Here is a 13,510-nt window from a genome sequence, read left to right on the forward strand (position 1 = left end):
AGGCAACAGGAGGGAAGTCACACTGTGAAGACTAGCTTTCTAAAGGTCAGACTGTCGGTGCAGGGCAGCCACTCTAATCTCCACTGACCTGACCTTCAATAGCGCAACATTATCTCCATTAGTGTCTACAAAAGCAGCACTCCATTTATGTATGCGGGCACATCCATATTTATATGCCCGCATATTTGTGTGTGCACCTGATCGTGTTTATATGCCTGTGTGTGTTTTGTTAGAGGCTGGCAGAATTGCCTTGCATTTGGCATTCTGCCCAGCAATGGGACAAAGGCTCTGACAACCAAGGCAATGGCAGCCAAAGGTAATAGCCAAGGGTAACTCCATGAGTGCTGGAGTCACGAGGCAGTTCAGTGACCAGGCAAAAAGCAAGCGCAGAAGAGCCCGTAAGTGCCCGGTAAAAACTGCAGAGGACCACGACTGCTTCTTGTTGAGAGGGCCCTTAATTGGTTTAGAACCCATGTCATCACCACTTAAAGTAATTTAAGATATGCCTCCACAACCCAGTACCCACGCACACTAAGTGGTGAGGTGGTAAGGACCCACCCTGGATCATGAACAGGTTTAAGTGGAAGATTGTTTGATATAATGAGATATAGCTGGTCTTTGGAGAGAACTCGATGGTACAGTTTGTATGCCTGCTTTTCATGCCTTGCATTCTATCTGTAACGGTACCAGCCAACCCAACCAGCTTTCAGAAAGTCAAATGCAGTCCAGGATATTTCTCCACTCAAAAACCCATACTGTTCAATCTTCTTTCTCTCTCTCTAACTGTCTCTTGTGTATGCTGTGCCTTAATACAGCTAAAATGTGATAAGAGGAATTGACAGTGACCTGACTTTTCCTCTAATGTTAATGAGATACAACGTGTGAGGGGAACTATTCAGTCACACACTTCCTCGCTGAACACTTCGTAGTGGAAGCAACGCCTTTATAGAACATTGTCAGAGTCATAAGTGAAATCAGCACCCAACTGAGTTAAAAGTGTGGAAGAGGCTAAGGTTTAGGGAAGTGAGGGTGTCTTTTTTTTGTTTGTTTGTTTTCCTTTCTACAAAATGTCCAACTGCAAAATGTGTTACAGCAATGCTGATATCAAATTAGAAAAAATGAAAAAGAATAAAAGGTAGAGATGACGTTGGTTGGGAGTTTAGAGGAGGAGGAGTGTGGGGGTTCAAAGCTTTTTCACTACCGGGAGTTGAATTATGGCCCCAGGCATTGCCGTCGGCAAAAGAAAGTTCAAGAGGTGGGGAAAAAAAGAGGAGAGGAGTAGTCCTGGGGAAAAAAAGAGGCTTTCTTGGAGCTTCACAGTCTAGTAACCAGGTTGTTGAGTTGGATGTGGCAAAATGCCCCAGGGGAGGCCAGGAGCGCTGAGAGACAGTAACCTAAGATGAGAGGTACCTTAGCTTCAGCATCAAACCACTCTTGTGATCCACTGAAGACTATTATATGGCTTTTGTGTTCACTTACTGATTCCCCAACAATAACCAACAGAAGCGATCCTCACAGTCCGGTCAGGCCAGTCTTACTGGTCGTGATCGGCATCAGTCAAGCAGAGTGAATTTAGGTCTTTTAAGTCCACGCTGCCTTTGAACATGTATTATATTTTGGTTTATGGATTAATTTGTCCATTTTTTTAATTTGCAAAGAGGAAGATATGTAGCATCTGTTGAAGGCAGAACATTTCATGAAAATGTGTTTGACTAAGGTGAAGGGTCCCACACTTCTCTTGAGTTTGGTGTATTTATTTCCATTTGATGAACAACTTTTTATATAAATGGATGTAGAATACCGTGTGATTCCTAAGAGAAAAAAGTAAAGGGGAGCATTTTCAATTACTTGTTAGGCTTTTTGCCCACAGAGTTTCTGGCAAAGCTTTTTCTATCATTACCCCCCCCCCCCCCCCCATTTATATCACTGCCCTAAGTCCCCTAAATCCTACGACTACTGCATCTCACACAGCTGTGCACTTTTATGGCATTTGCTAATGTACTGTAAATGACATAAAATATGATAAGCTTAGTTTTCTGCCAGCTCTTGCTTTATATCATTTTTTACACCATTATGAATCCCCATTTATTTATTTGAAGGCAGGTGTGATTTTATGTCCTCTGCATGGCTGTAAAGTGCTACTTTGAAATGCAAATTAAGCTTTGATTGAGAGAATTTCACGGAAAGGGTGTTGTGTATGAGGTGGTAGTGTGAAAGCAATTCCAAGGGGAGATGTTTTGTGGTGCCACTTGGGGCTTGGTGATGTATTACTAAAGAACCACGTGGACTACTAGAGGACGCTCTAGGACACGCTGTTGAGGTCCTAACTCAAGTGCCATCCATGACGTACAGACTTTGCAGACCATCATCTCTTTTGTGTCCTCGCCGTAAACAACACCTCTTATAAAAGCTGAGTTCCAACCACACTATAGCTTTCCACCATTTCTCACCACTTTAAAGACATTGCCTACAGCTTTCTGAAAATAATATATTTTCGATCCTTTTAAGGGTAGATTTCAAAGAAAGGATTTGAGAATCCAAATGAAATTACAGGATGGAGTGGCTGCTTATTGCCTTATATGCACTTAAAGGTAGAGTGTATACTTGAAAGGTAATGGCTTTCTGCAGTCAAGTATTATGATGGCTCCCACACTGAAATGGATCTTTACTCCTGTCTTGACAGAGTCCTCTTAGTGAAGGTGTGGCATAATGTAGTTCCGACTCAGGCCTCTTATCTCGTGTCAGTGGATTCCTGCACACCTTGATAAAGCCTCCTTTTCCTCCCTTGTCTTGTAGCAACATTCCACTCTGTCTGACAGGTACTGTAGCCAGCAGGAGTCTGCCTCTCATCTCTCTCGACACGCACACACAGGCATTGGCTTTCTCCACTTTTCCAAAAAGCTTCTTTTTCACTAATGAAGCAGAAAGAGCTCGCAGCGAGGGACATGCATTTGGTTAAATCCAAAATGTATTACACTCATCCTCATCACCTGCGTTTATGTGTAGAGCTGCTGATGCTTTACAACCTGCTAACCGGACGGCTTTAACCTAAATTGTCTCTAATGGAACAATGGTTTTCATTAAAGCCCTGTTATTATGACCTGAATCAGAAAATGAAGCCTGGGATGAGTTCTAACTCACACAAGGGGCACCCTCTACCTATGGGTAACGCTCTCCTCCAATCACGAGCACGCGTTCGCCTACTGAAAATTTGCATAAGTGCAGCAGGCCAATCAGGACCCTTGTTGCTACGACGAGAGTGAGCAGCAGCTGCCTTCAGTCATCCATGCTGAGACGCCATCTCCGTCCTCCGACAGCGACACGATGAGGGTGTCTTCTTCACTTCTGCAGGGTTAGGCCATGGCTCTACCCAGTTCAGTTACGTACTACCTAGGTTGGCTGGGCCCCCCTACTTCTCCGCTTGGTTATAAAGAAGTAGGTGGGCTGTGATGACAAACAGTCGGTCAGTATCGGTGTGGTGGGGTCGATGTCATGGCGTGACAGGGCGTGCATTCATCTGGCGGAGATTGATCAAAGGTTACGATAATATAACCCTAGTTATATAAGCACAGGCAGAGCACTATACCAAGGGAGCCTTGCAACTCCTATGCAGTTTGCTGAAGGTGTAGGATACGTAAGCAGCAGGGTGGGCTGCCTTATATACTGCCATATATATTGTGGGGTTCCTACATTCGGGAAGGCACATCCTGATTGGCCGGCTACGTTTATGCAGATTGTCAGTGAGGAAACGTTTGGTTGTAATTGGAGGAGCGTATTACCCACAGAGTCCAGTAGAGGGCTCCGCCCGTGCTTATAGAACTCGGGTTACAATATTTGTACCTTTTGTATTGAGTTGTTTTGGACATGGCACAAGCATATGGGTGTAGAGGGCAAACATCTGAGCCCTTCCTGTGATCTGTTTCAGTCACCTTCTCCTGAGCATTAACTATCTCAGTAAGTTGTTGACATGCAGCCTATTTTTTTTCCTTCTAAATAGTTAATTCAATTAGGCTGCATGTGACTAATGCATGAGAGCATTGAGCAAAAATGAGTCTGAATTTGTAACAGCACAACTATGGTTTAACACCAACTAAGAAATGGTAATACTCTATCTGCTTTCACTCTCTGCAGACAAAGGCAGACATCCTGGAAATGAACATTAATCCTATTGCAATGCCACATTTACAAGATAAAACAGAGATCAGACGACCTAAAACTATAACTGACACTTACACAACACTCACATAAACACAAATGGGAATAGTAATTTTCATTTCTAGTACAACATAACATTGTAATTATAGCCCATATGACAAAAGAGAAGGCAGGAATTCTTAGTGCAACATTTATGAGCATTTATGGTAAAGGAGGAATGTCTGAGTTGCCTGTAATGGCCATGGCTGAGCCACTGACGTTGTGATTTAACCTGGCACTTTGGCAGTGGCGAGCCGCTCCTCCAAATCAAGGCTAAGTGGCGGATTCATCAGTGGCCTGTCGAGATAAAACACTCGCCCGGCGGTGACACGGAGATGAGGCCCTGATTGGGACAAATACATCTCCCTCTGGTGTCAGCTCTCATTCACCGGTCTGAGCGCAGGCAGAAAGAAAGACAAATGTTTTGATTAGGGGTCTCCTTCAATGTCACAGCAGCCAGCGAAGAAGAATGAGACGAGGCTGTCTCCAAGGGAAGCAAATAGTTGAAGACGAGGAGAGGGAAAATGGATGTCTCCACTGTATGGAGGGTGGCAAATGGGGATTTTATGAGTCAGAGAAAGCTCAGCGACAACATCGCTTTTAATGAGACTGCATTCCTTTTTCCGGAAGACCATTTTGATTTCTGCTTGACGATTGTTAAAATTCAGGATGTAATAAATACAATCTTTCAAAAATAAGGAACAGTGACACTGGTTATGTCAGTTATTCTTCAAGTGGCAGAGGTTTATGGCTACAATGCAGTTGGAGGAGTGATTCCAAGCCAACATTTGTGAAAATATCCTGTTTAGTTAGTTACCAATTAGCACTGTGATTTGCAATAATTAACACATTGCTTATCCCCTCATCCTAACAGTGTTGTTGTTATCGTGGAATTTGATTGTGAGTGAAGCCACACAAGTCTGTGTTGATATATTTCATCACAGATAATTATAAGACCATTAATCACTGGAAGTGGATAATTATAAATCCATCTCAACTGAAGAAATGTGAGCATTAACTGCTGTGTCTCTTACGCTCTCATCCCTCTTTCTGTATCATTATTTCTACTCTAATCCGTTGAAGCCAACAGGAAATTGGAAATATTAAAAAAAAAGTGATGTGACAATGTTTTCCACTTCTATCTATATTGTCTATCCGTCTGTCACTTCCCATTGTGGGTTTCCTCTTTCATTTTTTATAAAGAAATGTAGCCTAGATATAGACATCACCACATTTACAAGTAATCCATTTATTAACAATAAGGGAAAAAAAAGATGGATGAAGGTGTTCATTAACTACTAATTAAGGGATATTATTAAATATATGAGACATATTATTCTGAAGATGGGTTATTACCTCAAATCTGAATGAATGTATACCTCCTCAGATTTGTTAAAGCCTTAAGACTTGTTAGCAACTTCCTTGACTCATTACAACTTTCCATGAGGTGGACACCATTCCTAACCCAACCCGGCACACAGACACATTCGTTTTGGCTTTATTTTCCGAGGGCTTTGATCTATCTCTTGATTTAATCTCACTCAAAGAAGAGACCGCTCCAGGTCATGAAAGTCAAGGTACACTTTTATCTTGTCAGCCCTACAAAATATGAGTTATGGCTGGACAAAAGGCAGCTTATTGTGACTTTCTGTGCCCGTGACATATCATGTAATGGAAAAATGGGTCTCTCTCCCAAAATATATAAAAAAAAGGCCCTATGGACAAAGGCCTTCTCTACACCGCATCCATCAAACCAGCCACCTGAGTCTGTTTCAAATGCTCATCATTCCTAAATGGAAACGATCAATCCCAATGTAGGCTCAGTTTGAACACCTTTGAAGGTCCCTCCCAACACAAACACATTCCCTTTGCAAATCATCAAGTGTCTTCAAATCATACACTCAGTAAACACTCAAGTGTTCATGTGTCAGCAAAGACACAATAGCAATGCTGGCCCTGAGCTCTGAAAACAAACATTCAAACAGACAAACACTGCGGTGACAGACAGCACCGACGAGGCAGGAGGCGATGAAGTGGTCAGAGTTGAAAAAGAAAGGATGGAGTGATGGAGTTGAGAAACAGACGGTATCCTTCCTTTTCAATCAGTCCCCATCTGAAGGCCCAAACTTCTTCCCTTCTCCTTCGCTCATTTGCATCTCTTTTATGTCCCTGCTTCCTATTATTTAAATGTGTACGGTAAAAAAAAAAAAAAAAAAGCAGTCCGGATTGCAGAGCGAGTCGCTCCATTTCCCCACACTTTTTTAATCAATACCAGCCAGCGGAGGAGGGTTATATGGCGTTCAGTCACATTTATGCTAACTAGAATATTTGAACCGTTCTCTTTGAACTGTAGTTACCTTGGAAACCAGCCCACAGGAGTTGCTGCTTTATAACAGTAATTACAATCAGTGGTCAGACCAGGTCTTGTATTACCAGAACAAAGCTCACATACAGCATGTAAGTGGACTCCTTTTTCTGTTTGATTTCACACTACATGGACTTCCTAGAAGCTGGCAACCTTGAAGAACCTGTATATATCATTAGAGAAATGTCTTTATTTATCCTAACGTTAAAACAGATTATTTTGTTTACTGCTCTGGATTTTCAAAGAGGATAATAATCCGTTCCATGGCTCATGATGTCTTGATGACCTTTGGACCTGATGGTATTTGAACTGCCAGGAAAGATGCGGCACAGAGAGATTTAATAAACTGTTTGTGGCCCCGTGATATTCCAGCTTCTGATGTCCATGGAATCTCACTTCTTCTGGCTGTATAGCTGATGAAAAAGCGAGTGCCTGCAAGGCCTTCCCGCTGTTGCCATTTGTAATTTTTAGTCACCATCGTAGACCATCCGTCTTGATTATGCCTTGGCAACTGTCATGCTCCACTAATTCACAGTGTGAGAGAGGGCATAAATACAATGTATTCCAGCAGCACTGATGTTTATCTTCTCTGCTTCATGAATTTGCATTCCCACAGACAAATCTTACTAATAATGGCAGCCATCTCACAGCACAGATAGGCTGGGCATATTATCAGTCCGCATACAACAGTGTTTGTTTTACAAGTGGACAGGCAGGGGAAAGGATTTGAACAATCTGAAGAGGAAGACAGATTGATAGTAATACAGGCCTTCTCTAATGGGCTTGATAGAGCTTCATGAAATATTCATTATTGGTAACTATTGTCGTAACATTGCCAGCTGCATCTGAGGGATTACATTTTTATAACTATGAAGTAGCCCATGTAACAAAAGCCTAGCTGCTCTGAGAAATGGGGTGTCAAAACCTTGGGGAAAGCAGGTTATAAAATTTTAAATGCCAGCATCTGACAAAAAAAAGGAAAGAAATTGCATTATTACAGTGAATACATGTGTCACCTAGAGCAGAGTGTAAATACCATGGCATACCATTGAGGTCTTCTCGTTCATGCAGTTCCTTCTGAAGTTACTGTGGTATATTTTCAGGTCTTGCACAATACAGCGAAGACCCCAAGTGTATTTGTCTTAGATGAAAACCAGATGTGCAGGATACCAGGGGCAGAAGGGTGGATGTGTGGAATGATGAGGCCACATACATTCTCTTACGTTCCGCCCAGATGTTACATAACATGTATCCTATATAAAGATGAAGCGAGAGCCCTAAAGGGAGGACTTTCAGATTCGACTTGAGACCTCCGGGCGATCTAGACGTCCGTAATGGCATGTGTTGCTTGTTTGTAATAAACTTTATTATACCAGCAAGAACAGTGTCCACGGAGCATCCTTCCTCATCACTTCAACAGCACTGTCGCATGAAAGATACGACATTACACTTTTCTATTTCTTGGTGAAATGTAATTTCCTCTTCTGAAAACAGGCAATTTATTGAAGAATGACCCATTACTTATGAATTGATCAAATTGAATTGAATACATTTGATTATAAAACGAGTAGAGTGTGACGTTCAGTGGCCACATCTCGTATTTAGTTTGCTTTTTTTCCTGCTATATATCCTGTCACACTATTTGCACTAATGTTGCTTCAACATTACTGAAAATTGGGCTCGCTTGCTTTTTCTGCCTCCTTGGCCACAACAGCTGTGGTTAGAGGCATAATGTTTTCGGGTTGTCTGTCCATCTGTATGTACTTGTAAACGCAATATCTCAGGGACCCCTGGAGGGAATGTCTTCAAATGTGGCACCTATACTCATGGATGAAGTGACAATTATTAGGAGTTCAAAGGTCAAGGTCTCTGTCTCATATTTGTGAAACCTCCAATTTCTATCTCCACAACGCCTAGAGCAAACTTCACCACTGCCAAAGTGCCAGGTTAAATCACAGCGTCAGACATTCTGCCTTTACCATAAATGCTCATAAATGTTGCAATACGAATTCCTGCCTTCTCGTTTGTCAAGTGCGCTGTAATTACATTGTTATGTTGTATTAGACATTTCACAGAACGCATTTATCACCAATCGGAAACTGACTTTCACCAGCATGGAGGGGAGTCATATAACCACAGGCAAGACAGAAGCCATTGTTTTATGTTTTTTGTATGGATTGATTAATCTCACAGCTGCATGCTTCATTGACAGTGTCAAATTAATGATCATGCTGCAGATAATTAAAGTGCACAAATCATGGCCAGCAGACCTATGGTGAGAATGAGAGAATTGCATGCCGGAGTTGTGGGCTTATGGCCAATCAGTGTCTGGTGACGAAGGACATGAATGTGTGTCACTGCTTCAGAGGGAGTAGCAGGTCTGGTGGAGAGAAGGATAGGGTGTGCATTGCGACAGGCAAGTTTCAGTTGCAGTTAAAATAGGGGAATCCATATTGCAGGAGATTTGTGTTTTTATTGACCTAGAGGCGAGAAAAGACATCGCTGGAGTCCATTTACAACAGTAAAGTAGTAATTTACAAAGCTTTGAAAAGGCTAAAAAAAAAGTGTCTGTTCATGTGCTTGGACAATTCACTTTTCTGGTTCCTGTGGGCTCTGTTCTTTGTGCTTTACTCAAATGTATTAGCAGGGCAAGTAGGAGATGTTTTATATGTGACTTATAGGTCCTGGTGGTCATTGCAATTGGATCTATAATAATAACTTGATTTAGTTTCTGTAATCACACCTTTATCAAAATCAAAGCCAGAGGGGTAATAGTTTTTGATAATGATCCTGGGCTAAGCTTTGGTGCTGTGTGGCCACATGCCGCAAATACAGCATGTTGATTATTTCTCTGAAGTGGCCTGGATGTGTGTCCGTAACGGCAATTTCCAGGCCTGATTGGCACAGAGCGATGAAATTGGGGGCAGTTAGCTCTGAGGGGAAAATAGTGCTGGAGTGTGTGGAAATGCAGCAGCCGTCCAATGGTAAACAAATTATCTGAAGTGAAATGACAACATTAGGCAACGCAAAGTGCCGGTCCACATTATGAATATGGCGCTCTGCACAGTCTTTAACTGCCTGCTTTTTTCCCCCCATTTGAAACAACTCTGGCCTTACCTTAAATGCAGGGCAAACAAACCCAGCATCTATGATTTCATGCACATACATATAGTCAAAAAGGGTAGTGCATACACAGGGGGTTCTCACTTACTGACTTAAATGTATAAAATATAGAGATATGTCGATGTAGAAATGTAGAAAACATGTTTCTTATATTTTGCATCTGTGTTTAAAGATGATTTATTGACGAGCTTTGAGCTCTTTCCTCTGTGATGGGTATGATGTTGAACTGAAACTATTTATTTTTTCCATCTAACACGCTGACCTTGGTTGTAAAGTATGTTATTACATTGTCAAAATCTTTAATGTGTCTTTAAGAAAAGGTGTCTTTTAGATAACGGGCGGATTAGCTCCTATGAAAGATGTCAGCAAATGCATAATGCTCGATTTAGCAAGAAATCCAAAGTGCTGAGGTGAAAAATGTTCTGTTATTGTCGCTAATCTTTCCGAACAATACATGGACACAAACTAAGTAGTTAACTTTTTTTTAATCATTTGAAGTTCTATTGGTAGAGAAGATGTTGCTGTTTTGTAGAGGCTGTTGTGTCTAGTGACAGATAAAAGGTGTCTTTCTCAACTTTCTGTGCCCACACGTTTACGGAGCCTTACCCCTGAAGTTATGGCCCATCTCGACTCTTTTTAATTTGACCATTTTAGTTTTTTTTTTTAAACAAGCTCTTTGGTAAACCCCATTAGGATGCTTAATAAAGCATTATTAACGTGGGTCTCCAGCTCTGCGGGCAACTGAGCACAATTACCCTCCTCCGCTCGTGTTACTGTCAGTGAGCGAGTTTGAAGTGAGGTGTGTTAACTCTTAATTGGGCATGTTTGTTCTCAAAATATTTTTCATGAATAAGTAAGGGGACAGGGGCTGTCGTCACGCTGTTGCATGTCATGCCTGCCAGAGAATAAAGAAGAGATAGATTAGGGATGGGCACAGTTTTTTTTGCCAACGCTGTGAGACCCAGTGAAGGATAAATGTGGCAGATGTGACAGAGATTTATTCGGTGCAGAGGGGATGGATGAACGAATGGCACCTTGATGTTAGCGCCAGCCTTCTCAAACACATCACCTCATTTCTTTACTGCTGTGTCCCTATGAAGACTCAGCCAGCCTTTAAATTGAATGAAGGAGGTCACTTTTTAACTGCTCAAGTGGGAAGCACAAGCTGGTGTCAGTTAAGTCTTTGATTCTTTCTATCACCAGTGTATTTTAATAGCCCTTCTAGGACATCAAACTTCAAATGGCAACAGTACAAACTTTCAGCAAAATTTGCTAAGATAAAACATGTCGGACCAAGTCCCAATTCAAGATGATTGTCTGAAGTGACATTCCAGGTCTTGGGTTTCTAGCATTAAGACGTGTTCTCAATTGGCAGCCACATGTGATGACTCACATGTGCGCATTTGTGTTAGAGATGTGCGATTGGGTCGGAAACTGTTAATTCATATTTTTAACGAGGCTTTTTGAGAAATATTAGTTTACAACAGTTTCAGGGCAACGTGTGACACATAATTAGCATGAACTCCTACTGCAAATGACGCCTCTGTGCATAAAAGTCATCAAATGGATAAAACACCTAAAAATGTTCAAGCTGATACTGCGCCCGCTCTCTCCAGAGAGGATGCATATAGCAGCGTGACTGGATGCCTGAAAAATAATCTCCAATCTATTTTTTTCCTTGATAACACATGAGGCGGGGGCAGGCGTGAGGATATAGGCGGATTGTAGGAAGTACGCAGGCACGTGTGCTGCCAACAGAGACATCCCTCCAATGTTAAATCAATTTCAGCACAGGCTGAACTGTTTGATAATATCAGTCATGACATGAGCAGATACAAGATTCCCTGGCGTTTACATTGTTTTTCCAGAACATGCCAAGAGATCTGTCGAGTAGCTGTCCATACAGTGTGTTAGCGCGCTTCATCTGCGTGCTGACTCTGTGGCAGAGTACAGCCGAGAGATAAGCTGCTCACGTGGGAACAAAGCCAGGCCTGAACACAGCTGTCTAGGTTGGAAGGGCAATACATATGTTGAGATGAAGTCTCACCTATGCGAGCGTCAACCCACCATATACATGCACACTTGCGAGGGCTTGGTTAGCCAGGCAGAAGCTGTTGAGTCCCAAAATGATGAAAAGCTCATATGCTTTGAGGTACAGCATCGTATTATTTTTGTCTGATGTAGGTGTAGTAGATATATATTACAATGAGGTAGGATTTGTCACGGGACATAACGAGGACTCAAATGCAAACAGTCAGAGTAGTGAACAAAAGGGTTTTAATGACTCACGAAACAAAAACAGGTAATCCAAGGACGAGACAAGGGGGGAAATCCGGCAGGACAAGGCAGGGCAAAAACAGGGCAGACAGACTGGGAAACCGGGAACAGGAAGAGCAAAACGGGCAGGTAGGTAGGAAACAAAACAATGATCTGGCAGTGAGTGAGTGAAAGACAGGGGTTTAAATAGTGACTAGAACAGGTGAGGAGAGTTGTGCTGATGAGGGAGAGTGTGACTGGCAGGTGCACTGAATGAACTGATTAGGGACAGGTGAAGGAAGTGAGGAGCTACAGAAAACCACACAAAACACCCAAGGCAAAGCCTGATTGTGACAGGATTGTGTTTTTCTGTCCGTGTGTGTAATGTGGAGGTACGTGTATGAATTAATATTAAAACTTCTGCTTGCATCTCCAACAAGCTATCTATCACAGGGAATTCAGTTCAAGGCTGAACAAAAAAAAAAACTTTTGGGGATTCTAATGGCATTTTCCAACTAAATTAAAATCAGTTTCTTGTATGACAACAATCTTTTCTCTGGTGTGGTTTGAAAACGTACAACAAAGCTAATCAATTTCCTTGTCTGCAAAAGGATAAGTAATTTCCTTTGAATATGAAACCAAGCATACAAAGAACTGCAGAAGATGACTGCGATGTGATACAAAGATGTTGCAAGATGAAAACACGCGTTCACGGTCTCCGCTGTCTTTGCTCTGCTTATTATTGTAATTCACTACATGTTATTCTTCTATCAGCTTTTTATTTGCATATGATTAACTTAAAAAAAATGTGTGTGAGAGCCCATTTCAGCATAACGGGAATACATGCTCCAGTTTGTACGCGTGCCTGTGTTTGTGCTGCTGCTCGTATCAAGGAGGAAGAATAGGTTGCTCAAGAAAAAGGCAGACATTCTGATAAAACTTAGGAATATAAAAATAAAAAATAGCTGCAAACAAAACTGTCAGGAAACTGTGAGAGTGAAAGTGACACTTTTAAGCCTTTGCTGCAGTTTGTGCTCCCGCATCAGACTGTCACTTTATAAATGCATGTCACAGTGAGTGTGTGTGTGTGTGTGTGTGTGTGTGTGTGCGCTTTAGTTGATAGGCAACCTGCCAGTGTTTCTAACTACACATCAGTACCACTCTGTACCCTCCACTCTGATCCACACCACTACCCCTCTCAGCCGCCACCGTACCCCTCCCCATTAACACACCCTGTGCCTCTAATGGAGTTCACTGCACACCACTTTCCGCCTGAACACGCAGTAGAGGAGTGCAGCTAATAGCAGTTGCGCAGTTGGAATACATGGGTGTGAGCTGAAGTTAATGTATGCCACTAGAGCAGTGTTGGCAGACAAGATCCTGTTATCTGCTTTGGTGTGTAAGAGCCCAGCCCATCTGTACAGTGACATCCTTCATAAATGAACCAAGCTGAGCTGTGACGGCTGTCTCTTAGCCTGTGCTTCAGTCCTGGTGCTGCACTGACACCTCTGATATATGTACAGTATCTTGTCTCTGCATCATGAATAGTAAAAGAATGTGCCTCATCTGTGA

At 42.2% G+C, this 13,510-nt stretch overlaps 1 protein-coding gene across 1 annotated transcript in view; it reads left to right on the forward strand.

Annotated features, from left to right (window-relative positions):
* Nucleotides 1-13,510, forward strand: part of kirrel3b (kirre like nephrin family adhesion molecule 3b) — a 152,512-nt gene that overhangs the window by 79,701 nt on the left and 59,301 nt on the right. The window lies entirely within an intron of this gene.

Source organism: Anarhichas minor, unplaced genomic scaffold (assembly GCF_050575085.1).
Source record: "Anarhichas minor isolate MPS153535 unplaced genomic scaffold, ASM5057508v1 ptg000026l, whole genome shotgun sequence".
Classification (NCBI taxonomy): Eukaryota; Metazoa; Chordata; class Actinopteri; order Perciformes; family Anarhichadidae; genus Anarhichas; species Anarhichas minor.